Raw genomic sequence first — 21,162 nt, 5'->3', positions numbered from 1 at the left:
GATGTGATGTCATTAAAACAGCCAGTACGACTTTGGTCTCCATTGAAACTGTTTCCTCAGGCTCTTATAAAGTGACAGAAACTTTATAAGTTTATAAGTGAAGCCACACAGTGAAGAGCAATTTTGATTTGTTTTGTTTCACCAGACTTCTTGACAAGATACTTAAGCCAATGTTTTAACAAGAAATGTTTTAAGCCTCAAATGCAAAAAAAATTAAACAGATACAAAAAACACAAAGACACCAAGAACCATTCTTCGATAAACAAACGGTCTGAACTTTAGAGCCACCTCTCAAAGTTCAACACTGGACTGTAAGCCCCAGGAGAGCACCTTTTTGGTTCACTGCAATATCTGCAATACCTAGGAAGCCATGTGATTCACACTGAAACCTCTAAAAATATTTATTTAATTGAATTACTTTGCATACATACTTTGATGACAAAAAATACAACAGACTAGGGCCAAAAAGAGGCAAGCAGTTTGAAGATAGAAATGCTCTCTGGTCCTCTACCTTTCAGGGTATTCTGATTAGATAAAGTTATAAAATGGGCTACAGATGAATCCAATTAGGTAATCTAACTTAAAGAAAGCCAACGAGTTTCTCCAGCCTGGCCGGCATGGCTCAGCAGCTGAGCATCGACCTAGAATCCAGGAGATGGTGGTTCGATTCCTGGTCAGGGCACATGCCCAGGTTTCGGGCTTGACCCCTGCTCGGGGCGCACAGGAAGCAGCCGATCAATGACCCTCTCATCACTGATGTTTCTATCTCTCTCTCCCTCTCCCACTCTCTGAAATAAACCAAAAAATATTACCAAAAAAAAGTTTCTCTAGGAACCCCTTTTTAGGGCAAGGAAAAAAGTTTAAAAACTATAGCTGAAATACACTGGATTTGCTTCAAAATAATTGAGCATAGATGTGGTTTACTGGCCATTTACTGATAATTATTGAAGCTATGTGATAGACTCATAGGGATTTATTATATCATTCTCATTTCTTTTGTGTGAATTTGAGATTTTCCATAATTTTTTAAATGAGATTACACACACATGCATTATGTGTTTTACTAACTTCAAAATAAAGCAAAATAAATTTGGAGGCTTCTGACAGAACTTTTCTCACCTATCACCCCTGGGCCCCCTCACAAAAAATGTTCCTAGCAATAATTAATAAAAGAAAGATAAAGAAAGGGACACAACTTCCTTCCATCATTTTTGAAAAACAGCAGCGAAGATAAGAGAGACAACTGATATAACTCCTAATTTGCAACATTCTCTCTCACCAGACAGTGTTTGTTTGTCTGTTTGTTTGTTTTAACAGAATGGACAAAATACTAAAAAAAGAACACAACCATTTACTAATAGCCTCCAATTTGGAGAAATACTTACTGAGAATTGTGACAACCTTAAGATGAGAGTAGGAGTTATTAGAGAGAGAGAGAGGGAGGGAGGGAGGGAGGGAGGGAAATGGTCAGTGCTCACTATTGTCTTTTCTTTACTGGAGGAAAGCATAAAAGGGAAAATAAAACCATGATAATTTCCCAAAGAACATTATTTTTTGTAATAAATAGGCACTTAAGAGAAAGTAAAGAAAAAGAGACAAATAAATAATTCAGCATTCTGAGGCCAGAGAATGGAAGGAAGAGCCGCACGAACAGGCACAAAGACAGGCCCTAACTGCTGGCTTTGGACTGTTACAGACTCAGTGTCTGCATCCCCCCAATTCAAATACTGAAATCACAACCCCCAACATAACAGTATTAGAAGGTGAGGACGTTGGAAAGTTATTAGGTCATCAGGGAGGAGCCTTCAAGAATGGGATCGGTGCCCTTATAAAGTGACGCCAAAGGGCCAGCTTGCTCTCCCTGCCATGTGAGAACACAATGAGGAGTCGGAACCTGGCTGCGCTGGCACCGTGAGCTCAGACTGCCAGCCTCCAGAACTATGAGAAATAGATTTCTGTTGTTGATAAGCCACTCTTACAAATGCTCCATTTATAGTATTTTTCATAGCAAGCCCAAGCTACTAACACATAATCTAACACTGTAATAGCAAAACCCAATAACTTTTACCTGACTTGCCCTCGGTGCCAGAAAAAAGGATGAGAAAGTATGGCATGGAAAACAGATAAACAGGAAAACGTAAGTACCTGGCCTGACTGCCTCTGTTAAGGTAAAATTTTAATCATCAAACAAAAACTCAGAAGATAAGTCAATAACTTTGGATTCAAGTAGGGTGGGAAGAGTATTAAGAAGTGTTTACTCACACAAGTTTCAAGCAGATTAAGGGCTATATAGTGATTTATACATTTCATAATAAATGAAACAACTCTGTAAAAATAGTACAGAAAGGGAGTATGGAGCATGAAAAAATATATATATCTGAATATTCTAGAAGAAAATCTAACCCAAGAAGCAAAAGAAAACTCAAGAATGAGAAATTACAAATAACCCAATAAAAATTATCAAAGGACATGAATATATGATTAATTGAAAAAATATATAAATGTCCAATCTTATATACACACATACCATTTCCATTATCAGACTGGCAAACTGCTTAAAATTGGATAATATTCAGAATTGGTGGCCTTATAGGAAAGAGATAGCATACATGGTGGGTGGGAGAGTAAATAGTGTATATTTTTGGAAGGATATTTCGAAATAACCCCCAAATTTTTAAAGCAGGGTAAATCCCACTAGCAGAAATTTACATTACATATATACTTCGTTTAGACTCTGCCTCCCCTATACTTTTATGCCCTGATTTATCCCCTATCAAAAAAAAAAAAAAATGTTTGGCATCACATACATTGGGGGCAAAGAGAAATTAGTTATTCCTAATACCAAAGAGATACAACAATTACAGAAGTGAATCTAGATTTTAATCCATTTTCTTTCATTAACTTGTCTTTATATTAGATATTCACTACCCCTCCCTTCATATATAAGATTAATCTTTGAGATTTTTTAAATGTTCAGGATACTTTCACCCTCTTAAATGTCCAATGTTACTTCCAAAGAAGTGTCCTTTGTATTTTTCCTACTCATTATCAGGAGCATTTTCTTGGCTATGTTTCCAATATTGGTGGGGTACTGATGATACATTTCCTCTGATAAAGACATACATTCTTTCCTAGTCCTGGCTTTAACCCCGGCCTACAGATCTACAGGGCAGCTGCAGAGGAATAAAGGAAAGGACTTGAAATCAAGGTTCTTTTGGACCATCCTGGCGGATGAGGGTCCCATTCAAAAAGATGGGAAGGACAGGAGAAGTATACTTTCAGAGTGAGGGTAAAATTTGCAGATGCTAAGCCTCACAGGCTGTGGGCAATCAGCTGAGGATTCCAGGCCGGCTGTACCGTAAGTCTGCAGAGGGAGAGCTGAAACACGTGCTGGAGCTACAGAGCTGAGTCTCCAAAACAGACACGAAGGCCGATTCACAAAGATGTGAATGTCACTACCCAAGAAGAGGTGAGACGTGACAGCAAAAGTGATGGAGAGGAGGAGGAGGAAGGAGAAAGAGGAGGAAGGAGGAGGGAGGAGGAAGAGGAAGGAGAGGAGGCAAAGGAATTGGGAGAGGAAGGAGGGAGGAGGAGAAAGAGGAGGAGGGAGGAGGAGGAAGGAGGAGGGAGGAGGAGGAAGGAGGAGGAGGAAGAAGAGGAGGAGGAAGAAGAGGAGGAAGAGAAGGAGGAGGAAGGAGAGGAAGAAGAAGAAGGAGGAGGGAGAGGAAGGAAGGAGAAGGAGGGAGGAGGAGGAGGAAGAGGAGGAGGCCGAGGAAGAGGAAGGAGGAGGAAGAGGAAGGAGGACCGAGGAGGAGAAAGAAGAAACATATGGGGCAGGAAGAAGAAGCCTGAAAAGGAAACTCGAGAGGACAGAGTCAGGATAAAACCAAAAAGTATCATGAAACCAACGGGAGGACAGACTTTCAAAAGACAGGTGTTGTCAGAAATATTAAAAACATCCGAGAAATAAGGTAAGCTCAAAACTGAATATATTCTATTGGATTTGACAATTTGTCATCTTGACGGAAATAAATTACATTTTAAGCACAGAAGTACATTTTAAATGGGCTATAGAGAGGATGAGAGGTGAAGAAGTAAAAATTTATTCCAGAAATTTTGAAGAGAGAAGAAAGTTGTAACAGAGTAAATCTTCAAAAAAAAAAAAAAAAAGTCTTTCTGTTTTTGTTGTTTGTATATTTTTTTTGTATAGTTTTGATGAGAGATCAAATTCTTGCCCAGGTATACGCTAAGAAGAAAGAGCTAACAAAGAAGAAAAGGTTGAGTACATAGCTGAGAAAAAGGGCTAGTGACAGAACACATAGGAAGTGCTGAGGAAGTATTCACCATGCAGCTAACTGCGAGAGCAAAGGCCTGGGCGGTGACCGTGTGATGGCATTCAGGACACAAACAGTGTACTTTATTTTAAACAGCCTCTAACTTTCTTTTCATTCCTTCTCTTTCTCTTTATTTTCCTTTTCTTTCTTTTCTTTTTTTTGACTTCAGAAAATGGTATTCCCACATTATTAAAAATTAGTAGGCATTTGGTAAATTAAATGATGAAATACTTACAGTAAAAATATATCCAGAAGTTGACTTCATAAATGATATTTCACTTTATGTTATTGATAAAACTGATGTTTTTCTGAGGAATCAGATTTTTACTTAAAACATTAAACTGATTATGATATGAATACAGTCAGAAAATAGAACTGTCACAATAAGAAATGAAAACAACCATAGATGGAAACATTTTGCAGAAAAATTCCAAATACTCTTACCCTCATCATTACAAACTGCTGTATTAATTCAGGAAAAAGTCACCTTAATTGAGTTTCTAAATAAAAAGAAACAACTAAGTTAGGTTAAACTGGAAAAGTTCAAATGAATCTAAGGGTATAAATAGTGAAAATTCAACAGACAGGAGACCCTTGGAATTTATTAATAACTAAAACTCTAAACATAAATATCAGACTAGTAAAACAAACTAAAAATTAGATGGTTGCCTTGAAAGGTACTTAGTTCCTTGAGCCTGGTGATGTCCAAGCATAGTCTCCAAGGCCACTTGGTGGACAATCTGTAGAGGAGGCTCAGGGTCCAGGAAGGTGACGGGATAGATAGTATTTAAGGTGCCCTCCAGCTCCTTAAGCATTTTATGATTCTTTGAGATATTTTGCTAGAACATAAAGCCACAATATATTTTGGGTTGGCAGAAAGATGACAGGTACTGAGCAAGGAATAATATTCAAAGGAAATAAAAGATGTGCCACCATTTTACATATTCCAAACTTTACTACAGGACAACAGAAATAGGCAAAGTGTTAAAGAACAAAATATACACTGCCAAGCGGGCAAATTTTATGAGTACATCTAAGTAACATGAAAACATATTAAAATGAAGAAAGTATTTATTTATTCAGTCATTTAGTCATCTGGCAAATATTTACTGAGTGCCTACAGTGCCTACACTGTATAAGGGTAACAAATAAAATAGAATAGTTCTGTCCTTGTACAGATTTCAGTGCACTGTGGAGAGAGAAAAGGATAGAAAAACAAACAAAATGCTTAATTACAAAATAAGAAGGTCCTCTGACAATAACTAACAAAGATCCAGGGAAAGGGTCCTGGCCAGTCTGGCTCAGTGGTTAGAATGTCGGCCCGCAGACTGAAGGGTCCCAGGTTTGGTTCAGGCCAGTGGCACAATGGCACACACCTCAGTAGCGGGCTCCATCCCCAGTGGGGGTGCGCGCAGGAAGCAACCAATTGATGTTCCTCTCTTTCTCTCCCTCCCTTCCACTTTCTCTGAAAGCAACAGAAAAAATATCCCTGGGTGAGGATTAGAAAGAAAAAAAAAAAGATCCAGGTAAAAGATCCAGGGTAATTGTTTTAAGAGGGGTATTATTTCAGTTGAGACTTCAAGGATGGAAGTACCTGATGGTGCAGAAAGCCAGGGCGGGAAGCAGCACGTATAAATGCTCCAAGGAAGAAAAGCACTTGACATCGACTAAAAACAAAACACAAAAATCAGTGTGGCTAGACTGTTGTGAGCTAAAAGGAGAGTTCATTTGAGATGACATAAAGAGAACGTGGGACCTAAAACCAAAACTAATGGACAAACACAATAGTATGGTGGTTGCCAGAAGGAAGGGGTAGGGCAGTAAAGGGTAAAGGGGCCAAATATATGGTGACGGAAGGCGACTGGCTTTGGGCGGTGGGCACACAAGGCAATATACATCATGTATCGCAGAAATGTACACTTAAAACTTATATGATCTTATTAACCAATGTTACCTCAATAAATGTAATAAAAAATTAAAGAATAAACAAAAGAGAGAATGTTGAGATAAATCTTACATTATTTTATTCTAAGTGAAATGGGAAGCCGCTGACATATGACATAATTCAAGAATAAACCAGCTTCTCACGCAGAATGGATAGGAGGCAGTAAGGCAGATAGAGAGGAGACCAGTTAGGAGTCTAATTTAATGGTCCAGAATGGAGATCATGGTGACCTCTACTAAGAAGGTAGCAATAGAGAGAGAAGTAGACAGAGATTTGTAGCTAGATCCTGAATCATCTTAGTAGTTACCTACTCTCTCTGAGCTCATCTTGATTTCATCTTCTAAAAACTGGGGTTAGTTCGATTAATGCTGAGAGATTTTCGAAGCATTATGTGAGACAAAACATAAGTACTGGCATAAGAAATTCTGCAATAAATCTCAGTTCTTTACAAATAGTTATTTAAAAATGATGTTCACTCCAAGTTAGAAATAATGATAGTAACTAAATATCCACTCAGATATGAACTCTTTGGCTTTCACACATGTATGTGTATTTAATTTTTGAGATAACAAAGGAAAATATTTAGATTTTTTTATTCATAAAATACATAAAATTGTATACACATTTTAAATAATTATTCATTCCAATGGATTAAATCTGGAAAGAAAGAAACATTGGAATTAATAATTATTTGAAGTGTGTATACATTTTTGGGGGACACCCTATATTTGGGGCTTTACAAAAGTTATACAGATATTAATTAAATGCTTAATTGATAACAACAAAAAGTAAACCAGAAAGGGGAAAATTTCTATTCAAATTCATTTCAAGTACATTGTATCAAACCTTTCAAAATGTATTAATTTAGCCCTAGCCGATTTGACTCAGTGGTTAGAGCATCGGCCCAAGGACTGAATGGTCCCAGGTTTGATTCTGACCAAGGGCAGGTACCTGGGTTGCAGCCTCAATCCCTGGCCCTGGTCAGGGTGCATGGGGGAGCCAACTAATTAATGTATCTCACATCAATGTTTCTCTCTCTCCCTCCCTTCCACTCTCTCTGAAAAGCAATGGAAAAAATATCCTTGGGTGAGGATTAAATTTTTAAAAAAGAAAGGAAAAAAATGTATTAAAAACAAATTCTTTAGAATAAAATCCCTCACTCTAGAAAAGAGCCTGTTGGCCTGAATGCAATGACTGCCCACTTTCCCTCTGTCTCTGTTTCTTTTATCAAAACACACACACACTCACAATCACACACACACAAACACACAATCACAGAGTTTTAGCAACCATTTTAACATTTGCAAAGAAAGAGCTGACACGAAGGAAGAGAAGTAAATAAGTGTGTTGCATGAGTTGTATATAATTGAACATTCTTCAAATTCTTTAAACAGAAATTTCAGTACCATGGCAATCCTTGAAATGAAGATAGATAAATGCAACCAATTATAGCCAAATATCTCTTGCCAAAAATTTAGAGAAATCTTCCATAAAAATGATAAGTAAATAAAATTTCACTTTGAAATTATATTACAAAGGTGTCCTTCAGTTCAAGAAATATTATACCCTTTAAAATGGAGCAAAAGAAAAACTGGCTGTGTTCTGTGTGAGAAAAATACACAGAATCTTCATCTCTGAACAAAGAAAGGGATGGCACCCAAGGAAGAGCACCGTGGCAAATAAAAGACCCTCTTGTTTTTTGTCTTTCCTTTATTCATGTATAACACTGAAAAAAAAGAAAGGAAGCACAAACCCCCAGGCTTATTACACTACACAGAAACTTGTTTCTGAGGGTTAGTGTCAAATCGTGTCAAATAGTTCCAAATAGCTATGTTCCAATAAAATTTATATACCCTGCTTCCTGAAAGAGAAGGAGAAGAGAGAGAAAGGAAAAGAACAAATATAAGACAATCACAAAATACTTCCATATAATGGAGTGGTCAGTCCTGCATACACAGAGATTATAGGTAAGGCAAGTTTTTAGTCATTTTAAACCATGGTAATGCTGAATATATAAATATAGTCTGCCACACTCTTTTCAGGACCTAATGTGCATGTTTTCGAGGTAGATGATCTATGTTGAGTTGTACTTAGGGAAAACTGTACAGTTTAGTTTCCTTGTTGGCCAAGTAGAGACTAAACCGGTGAACATATTCAACCCCAAGTTCTTATGACAGTAGAGATCAAAATTCTGCAGAGTCCCAGTACTAGAGTAGGTTGCTTGAAAATTACTGGAGATCACTGCCTTCATCTTATCAGCAGCATTATTTTTTAAATGAGCATAATCCTAAATAAAAAGACAAACCTTTAAAAAAATTTACAGATAACCTTAATCCTTTGGCTACATCAATACAACAATGAAGAAATAATGTTGATATGTTTTCTAGTTTTTTTTAATTTATATTGATTTCCAAAAGGTTTGTTTTTACTATTGAAATTTAAACCATCTAGTTGTTTACAATGAGTAAAGTTTACTAGTTATTTATCTTTAATGCCATTAGACAGAAAATAGAGAAAAGGAGGAAAGAATTATCTTTTATCTGATGGCTGAAAATACTTCTAATAGGCAAACCCAAACTTGGGTAAACATTTACAATATGGCACTTTGTACTCCTTTCCTTTTAAATTTTTCTTCTCTTTCACTTCATTTCTTTGTACTATCTAAAAATTTTAAGTTTTTGCTTTTCCCTTTTTCTTTCTCCCCTTCCTGATTTTTACATTACACTGCTGATGGACACAGAGGAGGAAAAAATGTGCTAAAATAAAGCAAATGTTCTTTTTCATCAGAACATTACTAAACAGTACTTCCAAGCATTGCTAGTTCAATCACGCAAGTTCAGTTAAGATTTTAATGATGATTCCACATTATATCTCTTTTCTAAATAAAATATTAAATGACAAGTAGTTTGGAGATGAAAGTATTTTATTAAATTATTTTTTAAAGAAAACTAGTATTTTTATTTGCTACCTACATCCTGTTTCCCAACTATGCTACACAGTTTAATTTGAGTATATAGAAAGTTTCTGTAGCTCTGCACTTTGTCAGGTCTAAATCAAAGGGCTATTTATTGTCGGCAGAAGGCAAAGTTGGTCAAGGCAAAGAAAAGAAAAAAAGGACCTGGTAGTGTTTGTCTTCAGACTCTTACCTTTTCTTCCTTGTGATAAACCTGATCATCTAGATTCCCTCTTTTTCCTTTTTCACTCCATAAATATTCACTGACCTTAACTATGTGTAAGAAACTATATAGTAAGTGCTATTGATAACAAGATGAATTAGGCCTTCTCTTACACGGAAAAGTTTACAACTTAGGCAGAGAGGCAGGAACACAACTGTAATATAATTCAAAAAGGCCCCTAATGGAAGTAAGAACAGAATGCTACCCTCTTTCCCATCTGGCTACTCAGAGCCCTCTGCTTTATTTCTTGGATTTTCTGTTCTTTCTGCCCTCCTCAGTAAAACCTGCCTGTTAGTTAAGCCCATTTTCCTTCAAGGCACACCTCATGCCCAGGTGTTTTGGGAAAACAATCTTGCAAATTAATTCACAATATATATTAAAAGGATAAAGTGTGTACATTACATCTCTCTTGTATTTTAACAAGTCACTCCATTTGAAAAGAACTAGTTGCTAATGGTGGCGATTTCCAGAACTGTATAGTAAGTAAGCTGTTGAGAGAGAAATGTTAGTAAGTTCTTCCTCATACACCTCAATCACAACAGCGAGCAGTTAACTCTTCCACATAAAACTTCCATTTATATGCCTTGACATTATTGCTTTTTAAACAACACAGCATGCTTCGTACTTATTCACTTAGGAAGTACAATTTAATCTAATCTAATACAATTCCATCAACTGCTACTGTTAGAAACTACTACTACTAAAATAGGAATTATACTGATTTAAAATTATAAAACTTTGGCTTTACTCTTTGGTGTTAATTATGAAGGTTTACCTCAGATACACAAAAATAACCCATGATTGTTTTCTAATTGGAAATGCATGATTCCCACAATAATAGAAATAAAACAAAATCATACATTTTTTAATATATGAAGAATATGATTCATAGAATCACATAATCAAAAGTGTACCTACTGAGGAAAACAGAGATTAATATAATGTTTATAAAAAATAATTTAACATCTGTGGAGCTGGGTTCCTCCCTATAAAACAAAGGGCTTAAATCAGAGTAAACTCTATGTTTGCTTTCCAGGGTTTATAAATATGTGATTGGTCTGCATAAATATTTCCCAATTCTCCTATGACATGAAATTTTGCAGATTTTATAATATCATAATTAAAGAGTCTGCACAGCCCTGGCCAGTGTGGCTCAGCTGGTTGGGCATCGTCCCATGCTCCAAAAGGTTGCCAGTTCAAGTCCCCATCAGAGCACATGCCTGGGTTTTGGGTTCAATCCCTGGTAGGAGGTGTGCACAAGGCAGCTGATCTATGTTGTGCTCTCACATCAATGTTTCTCTCTTCTCCCTTCCTCTCTCTCTAAAAAAATCCATAAACTATTCTTAAAAACAAACAAACAAAAAGACTCTGCACAAATAACAGAAACCTCTTTTATATTTGTGTCCCCAAATACTAACTGAATCCCTAACCCAAAATAAGCGGCTTAAAAAAATTTAGCTGGACAGGGAGCAACGTGGAGGGGGTCAATGGGGAGAAAATGGGACATCTGTAATACTTTTAACAATAAAGAAAAATTTTTAAAAATTTAGCTGGACAGAATGAAGATTAGGTAAATAGGAAAACACATTGATGTAAATTAAAAATGAATGTTGCAAAGTCTGGGGTATATCTAAATATCTGAAGACATTTAATGAGAGACACAGAAGATTCAGGAATGAGTATTTTTACAGATTTCAAAGCTCTGTGGATAGTTTAATAAATTACTAACACTTAGTTCTGGTGGGAGGCAAAGCAGGAAAATAAAAAATGAAGAAAATGGAAGTTAAATAGGGTCCATTTTGACTTGGACTGTTTATGACCTTTCCCCTCCTCCACTTTCTGCATGTTCACTGTACTGTGCTTACTGACAATCTATCCCAAACGACTCCTGGTAGTTTGAAATCATTGCATCTACAATATATAAATGCCTCGCTTACTTCGATTGTACAAATTCCAGCTCTCATCTTACCAAAGTTTTATGAAAATAATTATTCTTCACCTAACATCTTTAAAACTAAATTTCCTTATCTGCAGAACAACATCTATGTCATGGAGTTACTGTGATAATCAGGTGGACTCACTGCACGTCATAGATTCATTTAGTTATCTTCAAGCTCACTATCATTATCTTTCCATTTAAGGCCAACCCTTCCACTTTACACTTGATTTTTGTAATCTAAAATCTCTAGGACTTCGCTCTATCACTTATCACTTCTCTCTCTTTATCTTCAATGTTTTCTTTCTCCACTGGCTCTTTACTTTTCAGAGCAGTAAATCACCCTCATCCTAATACAAATCTTCCTTGACCCTGTGCCGCCCTTTAACAAGAATTCTCTCTCCTCTTCTCACCTCTGTTCAGTCAATAAATAAACAACAAAGGACTTACTTTTTAATATGAAAAGCATATGTGGGTTTTTAAAAAGGAAAATATAGGGAATAAAAAGCAATAATAACAACAGCGAAAAACAAAAACAAATCATTAAACACCTACTGTTAAATATAGGCACTCTTTCCAGGTAAAATAAATATATAGTTACATATAACTAAATTGAACCTGTCATCTAAAACTGAACCTGTTATCTAAAGTTTTGAATTTCAGCATTTCCAGCTAATCAGCCCATGTCAATTCTCCCCAAAATAATTCATAAATTTAATTAAAACTCTATCAGAGGGCCAATGAAATTGAAGGCTGGACAGGAAGTGGGGTTGATTAAATTATTTTAAAGCACTTACAGAAGGTTAACTGGAAAAGAATATTCAGTAATATTTTAAAATAAAAATAATAAAAGAAAACTCTTATTAACAAGTTTAAACTGTATTGTAAAAGCCACAATAATTAAAATAGCATAGTCCAAGTAAAGAATAAAGAAACTGGTAGAACTAAAGAGAAAAAATAAAAAGGCTAGAAATCAAATAGGAAGGCATGAAACAAACCCATTTGTAAATTAAGTATTTAGCATATGATAAATAATGCATTTCAAATCAACAGGGAAAACAGAGATTTTTAGATTGATGATGCTGGGACAACTGGTTAAATATTTAGAACAGAGTAAATTTAGAGCCTATCTCACACTGTATATCAAAATAAAATTCCAGATGGTTTAAAGAGTTTTATGTAAACAATAAAACCATGAAAAACTAGAAGCAAATATAGAATTTTTAATCCAAGTTGAAGTTCTTTGTAAGCATAAAAGCAAAGGCAGAAGCCATAAAGAAAAGTAATCGATTTTTTTAAATAGTAGATTTGAACACATAAAGAAATAAAAACGTCTACATAACAAAAATAAGCAAAAATAAAAGACAACAATAAATTCAGAAAAATTATTTGAAACATGACAGAGTACCACGTAGCAATTTAAAAAAAATTTTCTATGAAAAATAATTAAGAACCTGAGAAAAATGATCAACATATGCTGTTAAATGGAGAAAGCATTACAAAACAGTATATATGTCCTGATCCAAACTTTGTCAAATACATGCATGTGTAGGTATAATGGCTTCCCACACACATTATGTTGTTTGTAATCTCCGTGCTTTTATTCATGCAGTTCCCTCTGACCAAAAGGATCTTCCCTCCCTCATTGTCTAAGTCATCTACTATTCATTTTCCAAGGATCATTTCAAACATCTCTTCAGACATCAATGATTTTTTAATGAATTACTGGGCTGAACTAAATAGGTACCTTTGTTTGCTCATAGCACAATGTTGCACACCATCGAATTAGTGTATATACTATTAACGTGATATATACTTATATATCACGCCACTCTTATTATTAAAGTTCCTCAATGAATAAAAACTGGATTTACTTCTCGCCGTATACCCAGTGCCTACTACTATATCTATTATGTAGTACACATTCAAAAAATATTAGTTTGAATTATTGCTGAAACGTCTTCTAATCAGGATTATTCCAAAATGAAGCTAATGTCAGTAGGGAGCCAAATAGTATACAAAGAATCAAATAGTATAAGAAGGCTGAGAGGAAATAAAAATAAAAGACACAGCCGCTTAATGAGAATTCGTTTTGTACTCCTTTCCAAGACACACCTGTAGCTTCCTTCAGGGTACAACTCAATGATTCATCCGAGAGTATTCCAGGTATATATTGATCTTTTCAAAAATCTAAAGACATTTATCACTCTGTCCCACAATTTATCATTTAAAGTTAAGTGTTACTTAATTATATCTCATTTATGGATCTTTTCTTTCTCATCAGATTTTGAGTTCTATTATGGAAAGAAGCCATGACTTATTCTAGTTAGGTATCCTACAATGTATTTGGCTAAACAGCTTAGTGCTTTAATAAAAATCAAATATATAGGGATTTATAGCTTTGAATAATTTCTATGTTTTTATATACATACTTTTTGTCATAATTCTCTAGGACAGGGAGAATCAACTGCAATTTCTTTCTTTCTCTATCACTATCCGAACAGTAGATGTATACTGGGTATTATAGAAATAGTCGTACTTGCTAAGTAAACCTGATATTATTAAATCAGAACAGCTTCAGCTATGTTTCTGCTAGCTGTGCCAGGCCACAAAGCTTTCCTAATTTTCATGAATTAGTGGAGGTAAGGTTGTACCACTTTTCTAGTAGAGTATATGAGGATATTTAAATAAGTTCATCTCTCTACAATAGAAAAATTTTTATTAATAAGTATTCAATAGTAGATCTTCCTGAGCTAAATCCTAAAAGGTGGTACTAGTAAGGATTTTCTTGTTAGTCAAAACGTTTTTTCTACATATAGCTTAGAACATACAATGTCTCAAAACACACATCTTATTTGCAGCTAAAGTCAATTTTCTACCACACTGCTTAATATATTCCTAAGTTTTTCAATAAGCTCTCTGACTTCCTATAGACTGAAAATAAAATCATTAGATTTAAATTATTTAATGCCAAGGAAAAAAGTCCTCTTTTTCTCCTTCTTATGTCTTTGTTTCAGAACATTATTATCAGACAGGCCATGCAAATAACTAAAAACAAAAAATTATATGGTGTCGTTAATTGAAAAAACGCTTTTGCTGCACACAGAAATTGACACTAAGTGCTGTATTAACAGGAAATCAGTGATTTTCAATTGACATTGCACAGGAAATCGTTTAGTGTCAATTGATATTAAATGGGCAAAATTGTACTGAATTAGTAGAAAATGATTTGGTGGAAAGAAATGTGCTTCCATTAGGTGACTTGATATTAAGTGGGCTCAAATGTAATAAGTTTTAGAGGTCACTAGTCAACAAAAATTAGGGCATGCTATCCAACCCTGAGTACATTAGACTGGTTGCTTTTAACATCTTTATCAAAAGATAAGTTAGTGTCATATTATCAAACAAAATTTTCTTCCTATGAGCTTTCAAAAGAAGTAGGAAAATTCAAATTAAATGTTTAAATGAGATAAATTAATCAGTGGTGAGAATCATTATTTCTTGGGCCTGTCTGATTGTCCTAATCCTTTAAAATTCATATATATTCAGTATATATTTAGGATGAAATAAAAGACAATATGACAGTATCATTTTATATAATATGATGCAGATTGAGTTCTTACTATATAATGACCTTGACAGTAAACACACAGTAAATTATTGTTTAAATGAGTAATATCATTGGATATTATGAAGAAATAATTTTATAGGTCTATGTTTTTAAACCCGAGTAATGGGGAAAGGGAAAGGTATAGATATAGGAGATACGAAGAGGGGGAAGAGGCAGGGGGGAATAAGTTATACAGTCACTACAAAGAGAACAAATTACATAAAATATTTTAGATATTTCCTGACGGTAAAAATGGGGATTTTTAAAGCATAAAAAACTATAAAAATCACTTGTTATTAGTAATACAAAAACAATTATGGGGCAATGGACATATACAGATCAGTCTACTCAACCACAACAGATTATAATTTTTCTCAAGGGCACATGATATATTTTCCAGGATAGGCCAGTTGTTAGGCCACAAATTAATTCTCAATATATTTAAAAAGATAAATATCACACAAGGTATCTTTTCTGACCACAACGCAATAAAGTTAGAAATCAACAACATAAGGAAAATAGGAAAACACACAAATTTTTGGAAGTTAAAAAACACAGTTAAACAACCAATGAATCAAAGAAGAAATCACAGAGAAACTAAAAATTACTCAGAAATGAATGAAAATTAAAATATAACTTACCAAAAGTTGAGAGTTTATAGCTACAAATACTTACACTACACACAAAAATTCTCAAATTAACAACCTAACTTTACAATGTAAAGATAGAAATAGAAGAATAAATTAAACCTAAAATTAGCAGAAGAAAGTAATAAAGATTAGAAATAAAATAGAGAATGGAAAAATAATAGAGAAAAATCAACAAAACCAAAAGTTGGTTCTTCAAAACAATCAACAAAATTGACAAATCTTTAGGTAGATGGACTAAGAAGAGAAGACTCAAATTACTAAAATCAGACATCAAAGTGGGGGCATTTCTACTGATTCTACAGAAATAAAAATAATTATAACACAGTTCTATGAGCAATTGTATGCCAACAAATTAACATAGATAAAATCGACAAATTTCTAGAAACACAAAACCTACCAAGATGAAACCATAATTATTTATTAAGAACATTGAATCATTAATTAAAAATCTCCCAACAAAGAAAATCCCTGGATCTGATGGCTTCACTGGTGAATTCAACCAAACATTTAAAAAACTAACATCAATCCTTCTCAAACTTTTCCAAAAGGGCAGAAGAGTAGGGAACACTCCCAATTCATTCTATGACACCAGCATTACTAATACCAAAGCCAGACAATGACACTACAAAAAAAGAAAACTATAGACTAATGTCTTTTATGAGCAATGATGCAAAATTCCTCAACAGAAGACAAGCAAACTGAATTTGGCAGTATATTAAAAGGATTACACATCATGGCCAAGTTGAGATATATTCCTGGAATGCCAGAATGGTTCATGTATGAAAATAATTGATGTACTACACCACATTAACAGAATGAAGGGGGTAAAAACACCACATGATCATCTCTGTTGATGTAAAAAAGGCATTTGATAAAATTCAACACCCTTTCATGATTTAAAAAAAATAAATAAAGCTCAACAAATTTGGAATAGAACTTATTCAACATAATAAAAGCCATGAATGAAAAACTCAGTTAATATAATATTGAAAGACTTGAAGTTTTCCTCTAAGAGTAGGAACAAGCAAGGATGTCAGTTTTTGCCACTCCTATTCAACAGAGTACTGGAAGTCCTTGCCAGCACAATTAGGCAAGAAAAATAAATTTAAATATCAAAATTGGAAAGGAAAGAGTAAAATTATCTCTGTCCACAGGTGATATAATCTTACACATAGAAAACCCTAAAGATTCCACACAAAAACTGTTAGAACTAATAAATGAATTCACCAAAGTAGCAACATACAAAGTCAACCATAAAAATTAGTTTTATTCCTATACACTAAGAAGGAACAATCCAAAAATAAATTAAGAATACAATTCCATTTACAAAAACATCAAAAAAGAATAAAATTCTTAGGAATTAACTTAACCAAGAAGGTAAAAGACTTGTACAATAAAAACTACAAAACATTTCAAAAGAAATAAAGAAGACATAAATAAATGGAAAGAGTTCCATGTTCATGGACCGGAAAATTTAATATTGTTAAGATGCCAATATTCTTCAATGTGATCTATATATTTAAAGCAATCCCTATAAAAATCCCAATGATGGTTTTTGCAAAACTAGAAAAACCTATCCTAAAATTCGTATGGGCTCTCAAGGGACCTCAAATAGTTAAAAGAGTCCTGAAAAACAAGAAAGCTGGAGGACTCATAGAGTTGCTGCTTAATAAGTATAGAGTTTCAGTTTTTCAAAAATAAAAGAGTTCTGGAGATGAATGGTGGTGATGGTTGCACAATATGAGAGTCTCTTAAAAATGATTAAGATAACTATGTTATGGGTATTTTATCACAATTTTTAAAAATGAAAACTGGTAGTAACACTTTGTAACTTTTTACTTGCCCTTTTCCCACCAAACAAAAAACAAAAACAAAAAATAAATTTTTGGAGAACTTACCTGGTAAGCATTGGTATGAAGAAATAGTAATGATTTTCTTTTGCTAATTTGACGAGAAAATGAAAAAAAAAAAAAAATCCTCTGGAAGAACTCTAAGCCCTCAAAGAACTTACAAAAAATGTGCAAAAAGTAAACTAAGAACACTCCCTAGGATTAACAGAAAGCAATCCCAGATAAAATTCAGCTTCATCCCTGAAGGAACTTTACAGTGAAACTAGAACTGCATTCAGAACAAACTTAAAGGGACAGGGGAATTACTGATTTAAATGGATAACACGGAGAAATTTTATTGGATAGTGATATACAGTTATGATAATTACTCTTTACTGAGTTCTTACTAATGGCAAGCACAATGTGCAGCATTCTTTATAAAATATCATAATTTTTTCTCTTAACAACATAAGTTTCATTTATTTAGAAACAAAGATCTTGAGCTCAAGAATACTAACCAAAGTCACAAAAAGAGTGATTGTGAAACCTACATCTATCTGATTCCAAACTCAAGGATTTTAACTAGGTAAATAGGACTTTCAAAACTGAGGCATAGTTGGTAATTTAAAATAAAAGTCTTCTTGCGAGAATACCTGAAGCTAAAGTGATCTAAAGAACTACTGGAGCTAAGCTGCATAGAAGCTCGTAGGCTGTTAGTAGAAATACAAATATATTAAATGACTGTCTGGTGTGAGGAGGAGATGGGTTTAAACAGAGATTGATAAGAGACTATTAGTATAGAAAACACATAACTGTGCCCTGGCCACATAGCTCAGTTGGTTAGAGAGTTGTCCCGACAAGCCAGAGCTATGGGTTCAATCCCCGGTCAGGGCACATACAAGAATAAACCAACTAATGCATAAGTAAGTGGAACAACAAATCAATCTCTTTCCCTCTCTCTCTTTTCCCCCTCTTTTTCTCTCCCCTCTCTCTCTCTTTCTCAAATAAATTAAAAACAAACAAATGAAAATAACTGTATACCTAGATGTGGCTATTCCTTTAAACCTGGCTTTGAATGTTAGTTTTTAAATAAATAGAGGTTAATCAAAAAACTTATATGCTTATATGCATAGCCTAAGGACACAGACATTGGCCTGGGGTGAGGTGGATTCAGGGTGGAGGGGATCAATGGGAAAAAAAGGGGACATCTGTAATACTTTCAACAATAAAGATAAATTAAATAAATCAATCAATCCACTAGAAAACATTGTCATTTTAATACACAGAGAACTCTCTCTTAATTTCTAAATAGCACAAATTGAGAATCATAATTAAATAATTAAGTCACTATCCTAACTATAGAAAACTTAGCTATATTCGAACACTGAAGTTTCACATAGGTGCCACCACTACCTACATAAGGCATGCATTACCAAGTTTCGGTCAGTGTACAAAAAGAAATAAGCATCTTTTCAGGGTTAGACTTCCAATCCAGCATCTAAGCCTACGCATGATGACAAATGTCACGGGTTCAAAGACTTACAAGGAAAATTTATGTAAGCTTTAAGGTGGGTTAACTAGTGCATATTTAATCCAAAATGTATTTGTTAAGAGCAAGGCTAGTACTATACATCCTACATACTGGAGGTACTCACAAACCCAGCTAACAATCTTCAATAACAAAGCTTGTTCCTTGTGCACATAACACCATAAAACACTATAAGAGCAAATACAACACAAGAAGAAAACTGACTTGTCTATACAAGTTTTACAATCTAAATAAGAAGTTTAAAAATCTCAAATAAGTAGATGGAAATGCAACCAGTCACATCAGTAAGTATACTCCATGTACTAATTCAGTAAATTACTAAGTATTCAAGAAAGTAAGGAATGAAAATAACATCCATTAATTGTTCAATGAACTAAACTTATCCCAGTGAAGTTTTCTTATATTTTTTTGCTATGTAAATCATATGTTTTCTTGAATTTCTATTATAAAATCTAACCTAAGGTATATTTTCCTGAAACAAGTTTATCTCTAAATATAAAGAATGCATCCAACCTTAAAGAAATGACAAATTTCATAAAAATAAATGTTTTGGATAAACTACACAATACATTACAATACAATATAACACACTGTATGATATTTGAGAAATGCTAAAAATATTGAAATTTATATTTTATTATAGTTCTAACACCTGTAATATTGTCAACATTTGTGTAACATGTCTGCAATATGAAAGCTGCAAAATCTAAAGGTTTAGCATTTTAACATAACATTTTCAATGGCTTTTGGTCATTGTATCATGTTTATATTTAATTCACATAATTTTCACCATTCTGTTTAAAATGTTCTTTCTTTTCTTGGATTCTCTCTCTCTACTAAGATTAAAGGCTTCTTCTCTGAAATCATTATTAGGTAATATCTCAGTGACCTGTTACTGTATCCTTGGAAAGGAAGAGATAGTATCTCCAGTAAGGTCAGCTTGAGTCAACTGTGTGATATGAACATTAAAAGAAATCAGATTAAATCTTAAACTGTGCTAACAGAATAACAGTATCCAGAATGAAGGAGATAACAGTCCCACTCTCGTCAGCAATGGTCAGATGACATGATCAATATTGTGATACAGAATGACCCAGGATCACTATAACATTTTAAGAAAGGGGACAAGGAAAGGTACAAGACTGAAATCATAACAGGCAAGGAATGGTTGAAAGAATCAAGGGTATTCACGTTACTATTTATGGGGCTGGGGGAATAATTAGAGAGGAAAGGTTTCAAGACTGAAACCTTCCAATTAGATTTACTGTGAAAACTTCCTACTAGATTTACTCTGCATCGTCTCAAGGGATATACTAAAATAATGGATTGAGGATACTAGATATAGATTTTCACTCAGAGTAAATAAGAGCATATTAACATCAGAATTGTTCACAGATTATATGATATCTCACCCAAGATATAAGTGAGCATAAGGAGACTGAAGGTGTTTATTTTAAATGTGGAGAATTAGACTAGATTACTCACTCTGAAGAGCAAATTTACCATATGATTGTAAGATTCTTCTCAAAGCTAAGAACTAAAATATTTAATCCTGCTGAGATGTGGATGTTTTTCTGATAGTGCCTGGAATCTGCAGTTATCAGTCTACTATTATCTGATTTTGAATAGCAAAATATGAAAAGTTGTTTTTTGGCAATTTAATAAGTAGTTTCTACAATGGTGACTGCTTTTCAAAAATTGGGGGGGTTTTGGGGTTTTTTACTTCAAGTCACATGGCCTGACAAAGTGTTAAATGTCTGAATCATTCAGTCATTCATTTAACACATATTTATTCAGAGCCTGATATGTTCCAAAGACTTTGAGGTGGCAGACAAAAAGAACAAGTTAGGGCCTTGTTAAGTAATCCATTAAGGTAAGTAGACACACACAAAAATCATTTGCTAAAGTACTGGGTCTTATTCTAGAAGCATGTGCTCTGGGAGCATACTAAATGGTGTTTACTTTTTCCAGGAGAGTCAAGGAAGACTTCACAGAGGAGGTGATATTTAAGCTGGGTTTTAAAAGATGACTAGGATGTCACTAGATAGTAAGGGGGAGAGAATGTCATTTTAGGCAGAGGAAGCGTCATGTTCTCTGAGGCATATAAGTAAGTGTTGTGTTTAGGTGAAATGG

At 34.2% G+C, this 21,162-nt stretch overlaps 1 protein-coding gene across 10 annotated transcripts in view; it reads right to left on the bottom strand.

Moving 5' to 3' along the window:
- Nucleotides 1-21,162, bottom strand: part of ZBTB20 (zinc finger and BTB domain containing 20) — a 726,721-nt gene that overhangs the window by 612,881 nt on the left and 92,678 nt on the right. Inside the window, exon 3 of one of the 10 annotated variants that reach the window (XM_081138866.1) lies at nucleotides 5,929-6,001. The exons of the other annotated variants lie outside the window; for them this stretch is intronic. The gene's annotated coding sequence lies outside the window, so the exon portion shown is untranslated. The remainder of the gene's footprint in view (nucleotides 1-5,928; nucleotides 6,002-21,162) is intronic. 10 annotated transcript variants of the gene reach the window in all.

This window comes from Miniopterus schreibersii (genome assembly GCF_964146895.1).
Source record: "Miniopterus schreibersii genome assembly, chromosome: 5".
Lineage (NCBI taxonomy): Eukaryota > Metazoa > Chordata > Mammalia > Chiroptera > Miniopteridae > Miniopterus > Miniopterus schreibersii.
Note: the sequence above shows the minus strand (reverse complement) of the source record. Positions and strands in the feature narration are given on the sequence as shown.